At 40.1% G+C, this 8,118-nt stretch overlaps 1 long non-coding RNA gene across 1 annotated transcript; it reads left to right on the top strand.

Moving 5' to 3' along the window:
• The first annotated feature begins 1,478 nt into the window (after positions 1-1,478).
• LOC309344371 lies at positions 1,479-7,523 on the top strand. The gene is made up of 4 exons (XR_014157700.1): positions 1,479-1,606; positions 2,452-2,596; positions 6,740-6,905; positions 7,272-7,523. It is a non-coding gene; the product is annotated as an uncharacterized lncRNA (long non-coding RNA).
• Positions 7,524-8,118: the final 595 nt, after the last annotated feature.

Raw genomic sequence — 8,118 nt, 5'->3', positions numbered from 1 at the left:
ATTCCACACACAGTTGTGCAGATATCACACTGGCTTCCCAGTCTCCTACTCAAATGTGCTCCCCTTTTTTACTTCATTGTGATCCCACCCACTTTACAGGATGCCTCTCCATCCCCTTTTATCTCTCCCCCATAACCTGGTGAGGTAGCTTAAGCTCAGATAAAGTGAGTGGTTTAAGCTTACCCAGTGAGCTTACCTAACTGAATGGGATTTTGAATGCAGGATTCCCTAGCCTGGATCCAAACCTCTAACCACTGCTGCACACCAGAAAAGTCTCTGTACCGAAATCAAGTAGGAAACTTTTTAGAATGTTTGGCTTGGCATTCATTCCCATCGTTCAGTTAACCTGGCTTGATGCATGTGTTTTGATCACTATAGCTATACTTGCTATTTTGGCTATAAATGGCCCTAATATGTTCTTATATTTTGAAATGTTAAGATGGATATTTTCAGTATTTGGCCACATACTGATATCACAGAGGATGAGCAAGGACAACTGAGCAAGAGGGTAATGTTTCCTGGACCAGACATATGGGTAAATCCTAGGCAATTTAGGGCCACATGCTAAGTAACAAGATGTCACAATGCTATATACTAGTGAATCAGACTTGACTACATCTTTGCATCACTAAGAAATTTTTCAACTTGGACCAGCTTTTCAGATTGTATGATTGATCTGAGAATGCACATTTCTAGTATTATTTTTTCCCCAGAGGCAATGGGCATGCAGTTCTTTTCTTACAGGAGCCTTATTTACAGCCTAATGGAGGGCCTGTTGTGAACTTCTGCCAACAGATTGCTTTGGGGAAGAGAAGGTGGGAAGCAGCGGCGGGAGCTGTGAAGGTTCTGTGATGGGAGGACTCCAGGCATCGCCATGCTCCCAGTGACATCAGAGGCAGCATGATGTGGCTACACGTTCATGGGCCAGATGAAAGCGACGTATTGAAAGAGGTATTCAGCAATGTTCCATTCTGATTCATTCTGATAAGGTTGTTAACATATGAGATGTAAATAATATCTTTGACCAGAACTAATGCAGAAACATAAAAACATATGCCCCATGTCTCACTTCTTGCTTAAGAATATGGTTTGCATGAAATTCTAAGGTGTGATCCACAGAATTTGCATAATCATAGCAATGGCCAAAATTCTTTGCAAGGCAGAGAAGTGGAGGGAAGGCATTACAATAAAAAGTGGAGTTGTGAATAAATTCTGTCTTGATTTCTGTAAGAATAGTATGGGTGGAAGACCTGAATTCATCATCCATGTACATGTTTTGTAGTTGGGTCTTGTATATACCGAGATGGTGGGGAATTCTCATTAGTGTCAGAATGATTGCAGCTAATACAAAGGCAGCCTTCCTTTCAAGTGGCAGTCTTCTTTATCAGTAAAACAATGGGAGAGTTTAATAATAAAAAGAAATAGGCAACTTTCTCTTCTTGTGATACACATTTTTCCCTTTTTATTAGGTCTGAGATTGAAAAGGGCTATTGTTAAGGAATACCGGCTTACCGCAGTGGGCTGTGAGATGAGATAAGAGTGAAATACTGAACACCCACACCCACAAACAGAATGTGTGAAAAATTGAAATGATAAGCTTTTTGAAGTAGGTTGCTCTTAAAGTGATTGAGGTAGAGCACTGTATCATGTCTGTTAGGAAAGCTGAGGAAAATGGTGGTGTAATCAATTAAAATTGGTGCCAATATGCCTAGATAGAGCTGTCTCAAAATGAAATTACATATATATCTCTCTCTCTCCACACACACACACACACACACAGAGAGAGAGAGAGAGAGAGAGAGAGAGTTTATTGTGTCAAGGTTATGTGACTTGGCAATCAGTCTGTGAAATAGCCATAAAACATATCAATCCCAGCTGGCCTAAAAGTACAGGTTCTGTGCCCAAACATGAACCCATCTTTATTAGGTATAAGAAAGTCAGAGAACTTTTTACAGGAGCTCATTCTGTCCTCTAAGGTATGTACCTATACATCCTTCTCTATGGATTGAATAGGGCTAAAGTTCCTCCATAGAATGGTGAGGTTTGACTAGCTCTGCATCCACACAGCTGTTTATTCCATTTCCCACTTACAATGTGGAAATTAACAATTAGAGAAACTTTGAGGATATGGAATAAACTGCTGTGTGAATGCCACTTTGATTGCATTTTGATCTCTTTTAACTCTGCCAGTCTCTTTTCCATCCCCCTACCATTCTATACATTCCATAATAAATCTGTTCTTGACATTAAATAGTCACCATGGGATGCTTGAAATCTCATACATCCACAAGAATAGAAGCTGCATGTTTAGTCTACTGGAAATATTATTTTTTCTAGCTTTGAAATAAGGCACAGTTGTTACTCTTAAAGGTTCGAGATACAGAAGAGCTACTAGAGGCCCTTTTAAATACTGCATGACCTTTTAAATTTTCTACTCTGTTGGGCGCTCAGACTGCAAATCCACAGACCACGTTGACGGAAATAATCCCAGTGATGTTCCATTGACCTCTGAGAAACTGCTCTACCATTCTTCTGAAGTGACTTGCTTATAGATTGCAGCTGCAGCCTTCAAGCCATGAACCATTTCCACTAGCAGGTAATGCAGGGTCCCTTCAACTGTGCAATTCTATGAGTCAGTGATTCTGTGTTCAGTCCCACTGAAGTCAATGGGGCTTAGCCAGTTTAAGGGCAATTTCCCTGGCTCCGATTGTTTGCACATCACATTATTTGTGCGTAATTCTGATATTTAGCAGAATTTTCTTGAAACCACTGGGATTTGTTCTGTTAAAAATGATTTTGAGAAAGCTGACAAAATGCAAGACACTTGTTTTGTAGTGGTTGTTGGATTTGCACTGAATATATTTGCGATAAAGGATACAGTCTAGAAAACACTGCAGTTGCCTTTAGCTTCCATCATTTCTGATGGAACCCACATAAGAACTCCACAGATGATCCACTGAAGTGAATAAAATGAATGCTAGCTAGCTCAGCACATGGCCGGACACCTCATTTTGAGACTATTTGCCCCCATCCTCAAAATCCCTTTCATCAAAGCATCCCTCAAGGTGTCCTCTTGAAATGCTGGTGATGGGCATTAGTATTTTGTATTTTTTATTTTTCTATCTTTTTTAAAAAAAGTTTTGTATTATGACATGGATTCTGGGAGGCACATCAAATTCCACCCCATCCATTTGTGTGCCTCAAACTATTGTGTTGCACACAATTCTTGGTGTTTTTTTACTAGTAAATAAATAAGTAAGTAATGATTTACTCCTCTTTGTTCTGTGCACTAGCAGAAAGGTTCTCTCACCAAATGATACATATAATATGGTTGTTAATTAAGGGAGAGCTCCTCTCTTGACATAAAATACATGAGGTACAAAAGTTTCTTCCATCCCCAAATATCTCTCAGCAGATATTGGCATGGAGTGATGTTTCTTCAAGTTTTCCTTCACATGTATCCTGAGGTAGCTGTGTTGAAAAGACACTCCCCAACTGTAGACATGTTCATAATCAAACAGTCCCTTTTGGAAGCTGCACTCACTGGGTCCAGATTCTTAAATCTAACTATTCCTGGATGCATATACAACCTATGTTTGTTGTTTGCTTACTTCTCTGTTACTCCCTCTGTCTGCTTAGCTCCTATGCTTTTTCCATAACCCACACATTACAAGCTGCTCTGCTTTCTTTCTAAGCTCCTTCTGTCTCCCAGCTCTTTATGCAGTCAAACTCCTCCCTCTCATTAACTTGCTGTATATGATACATTCTCTCTCTTTCCTTATCCCAAGAAATGGAGAACCTATAGACTGAATACCCACATGACCAATGGTCAGGGATTATGGAAGTTGCAGTCTAAAACATTTAGAACTTGTCCCTTTGGGTCACTTTGGTAGCCTAAGTGAACTTACATACAGGTCAGGCCACAGACTCCCAGAGTGCCCTTTGGTCAATGCTTACTGTCACCAGTCAGCTGATAGCTTGGGTCAGTGCTGACCACACTAAGGAGAAAAGAGGTGGTTCATGAAACCAAAAAGGTCACCAATGTACTGTAACTAGTATTTTTGTTGTTGTTGTTCTGAAGTAACTAATGAACCTGATACACACAAGAAAGAAAATCTGCACAGAAATCTTCCTTTCCCTTTCCCTTTCGCTTTCGCTTTCCCTTTCCCTCCCTCCCTCCTTCCTTTCTTCCTTTCTTCACCTCAATATAGGCTCTCCTTCCTTCCTTCCTTCCTTCCTTCCTTCCTTCCTTCCTTCCTTCCTTCCTTCCTTTCTTTCTTTCTTTCTTTCTACCTCAATATAGGCTCTCATTTATTTCTGCCAAGTGAGCTTTAGGAGCTGCCACCTACTAATTATGTTGAACTTGCCACTGTATGATGTGTTTTCTTCCCAAACCTTTCATTATACCTGTCATGTGAACTTTAAACACTTGGCATATCATAAAGCTACAGTTATAAAAACACAGGAAAGATTAATAATCATATTACTTATTGTCAAATGAACTGTTAGGAAAGATAAACTGAAATACAGGCAGGCCAAATGAAAAATGCTAGTTTATTGGAAGCTGATGGCTAAAGCAGGAGTTGCCAACCTTTTGGGGCTGGGAGCACATTTGCAAACCAAAGAATCTCTTCTGGGCACCACACATACCTCCCAACCAAGAACACATCACAGTTGATTCCATTGGCTATAGAAGAGTGCTTCCTTCAAGCCCAATGTCAGTGTGGAGGGTACAGGGTAAGAAGAGGAAACCGTGGGCACTATAGAAGACATCTGTGGACATTTGTGCACATTGGTGACCTCTGGTCTGAGGTATCACTCTGCGAACCATGACTGTATTTCTTGATCCTCTATCAGGTATGTGTACAGTAGTAACATGTTATACCCTGACCAATAAGCTATATAGATTTTGTTGACATCATAGGCATCTCATTGATGTAAACAGCAAAAGTCTATTTTGGATAGAAGTGACCTATCTGTGTCAGAAAAGTCATGTTGCCCCTCTTGCAAGTAGGATGTCTGCTCGCCATGCATGAATCCAAGATGGCTGAATATTACTCAATATTCGAGCCCTCACAAGAAATAAAAGGCCAAGTACATTTCCAACATTGCATGAACTAAGAAGAGCACACATAACATTTCCCTCATAGCATCTATACTGGATCCAAATATAGTCATTGCAGATATAAGATTTTGTTTATCATAAGACACTCTACTGAAAGTAGCAAAGCATGGGAGGTTTGTCTTGAAAACTTACAAGATTAATCATATTGGTCCCAAGGAATTTTGACAGCAATTATCTAGATACTACATCTGTTGAAACAGTGCTCATTCAACTCCTGTTCTGGAAGAGAATTCTTGACAGACGTGTTGTGTTGTGTTGTGTTGTGGCAACATCCATGATGCCCTCATTTGCATTGCTCTTGCTACTGATCTTTTACATACAGAGGATATATTGAAAGACTGTTAAGAAAGTGATACAAAGGAGAAGTTGAAAGGAAACCATTCAGCCTATCAACCTGGTGTCTTGCCACACAGGATAGCGGCATTCAGATCTAGATGATCGCAGTTCTGGGCCTGACATTTCTTAATGTTATACATACTCCCATTATACTACCAGTGGAGGAGACTGTTACAGATTCCTATTGCCCCAAGCTGAACATATGTCTATGTGCTTCATTGCATATGAGCTATATATTATTAATATCCAACTTATATCCACATGCTGGATTTTTAAAAAGAATGGGACTCATTATAATGTGAACAAGCAGGTTAGTGACAATTACATTGATTTTAGTAATGCAACTCTACTATGAAGATTTTGTTTGTTGGTGCCTTCCTCAATCTAGTGCCCTCTAGATGTTTTGGACTACAACTCCCACCAGTCCCAGCTAACACAGCCATGCTGGCTGGGGCTCATGGAAGTTGTAGTCCAAATCATATTTCTAGAGAGTACCAGGTTTGAGATGGTTGGAGTAGACTACCTCAAGCAAAACACATTGACAGCTTTTGGCAGTGAACTACCTTCAGAGTTACTTCTTGTTTGTTTTACCCTTCTATAAAAAAATAATCTGACCCAGCTCTTGGTGTAATGGTGGTGAGGCTTTGCTGTCTGCTTGTACCACCATTTTGTATCTGGCTGTAGTTGGTGAATCTCCAGATCTATCCAGCCTGAATTCTGCATTTGCTTCTGACATAGACATAAAGGTCTGCTATTAAAATCAAGCATGAGCTGAACACAATGTTAAACTTCCTTGCATTTTTCTGTGGGAAAGTTGACGCTTGACTCCAGCTCGTGATCCAGCACACAGCAATAAAACATTCCATTTAATTTATCACACTTCTGGTAAGAAGAATTACTTATTCATTTAGCACCTGATACTCCAAAAATGTAAGTATGCACTTGACTCCATTGGAAGCACTCTTAGCTCAAAGTTAGATGCATATGCACGCATGACAGTATCGGAAACTTACTTTTGGGGGGAGGGATCCGTGTGGTTTCTAGACAGATAAGAAAATAAGCTATGAAGAAACTTTAATAAGAGTGTTACCCAAAGGGAGTATTTGAGTTCAGTGATTAATGGCAAGGATTCTGCTTAATTGCAACAGTAATTCTACTTAATTGGGACTTCTTCAGGCTATGGAGTGATCCTCAGCTGTTTTTCTTGAACTCTTACTTTTTTCTCTAATCTGATTCTCCATAGATATGCATGTAAATATCTGTTTATACTCTATATAGAACTTCTTCAAACAATCCAAGGTTTTAACGCAGTTTAACCATGCTGATGGAAGCAATTCTGTAGTTTGCACCTGCAGTTTTCAAGACAGGAGACTGTGCAGTGCAAGTCTGGGCATACTTTGTCTCAGAAGCAGGTCTCACTGTTTTCAATGGCACTTACTCTCTAGTAAGTATATTTGGTATTTCAGTCTTAGGTTAGTAGCTAGAATCATTCAAATTATGTTGTCATTGGCTTCAATGGAAAATAGATGAACCTCTTTCTTAGTTGTGCTTTGTCTCTTTTCCCAATGAGAAAAAATACAAGTGCTATTCTTCTGGCTTGTATATTTCTCTTTATTAGCATTTTCTATGCTTCTCTCTATGTATCCCTTATCAAGGGTGCATTTGGATGGTAGTTTATTCCATCCCCCCAACATTTCATAGTCCATTTCAGTATTACATTTGAGCTTTCACATGGCGTAAAAGCCACTTCTGGAAATACAGGGGAATCTAGTGGAAGTTCAGTTCTAATTTCTGTGTTAATTTGTTCCAGAAACAATCCATTTGCAACCCCATAAACCCAGGAAATCTTGGGAGCAAAATGAGAAAATTTGGGATGGTCTACCAGCATACAGTTCTTTCCTGCCAATTTCCATGGGGAACAGAAGCCCACATGTGTGAAAAGGTTGGGGGAATAGCGACATGGACGCTTGGTGTTGTGCAACCCCACTGGTGTGATTGATATTTAATGTGGCGTGCTATTGGTCAAAAAGGCACAGTTCTGCAACAGGTACTGCACTGCTACAGGAACATTAGAACATTAGAAAATGAGACAAGAAGAGCTAGCATTATAATCAGGAAAACCAAGGCAAAAATTCCCCGCATCTGAATGCACGCTAAGTCTGCATGCTCTTTAAGGAAAGAAGTGCTTATTCTAAATCTCTGGCTGTCAACTTCATGCCACATTCTTTGGAATAATTCCTGATATCCTCTTTCTAATCATAGTTAGAAAAAGAAGCCCTTGAAATATTACATGCAGTAATATTTGTTGTACTGCTTCCTCTGCAGTCATAAGTGCCATAATCTCCTTGAGAAGGTCTTTTGTTTCCTTCTCTCTCTCTCTCTCTCTCTCTCTCTCTCTCTCTCTCTCTTTTGATAACTAGCCTGTGTTTTCAAATCTAAGCAACAGAGATCAAATATCAAAAAGATGGTGGAGTTTATCCAAACAGAACTAAGCCTTCTGGGGCTGCCAGCCACCCTGCCCAGAAGCCCCTGGTAGATGAGCTGCCACTGGGCTGTGTGCCACAGTAGCTGCAATTTAATATCACTCACAAGTGGAAAATGCCAGACTACACACCCGAATAGAGCCCTCAGAACAAGCGGGGGGTGGGGGTTGGCCA

Source organism: Podarcis erhardii (assembly GCF_964252035.2).
Source record: "Podarcis erhardii genome assembly, chromosome: 6".
NCBI lineage: Eukaryota > Metazoa > Chordata > Lepidosauria > Squamata > Lacertidae > Podarcis > Podarcis erhardii.
The sequence above is the reverse complement of the archived record's forward strand: the minus strand, read 5'-3'. Positions and strand labels throughout refer to the sequence as shown.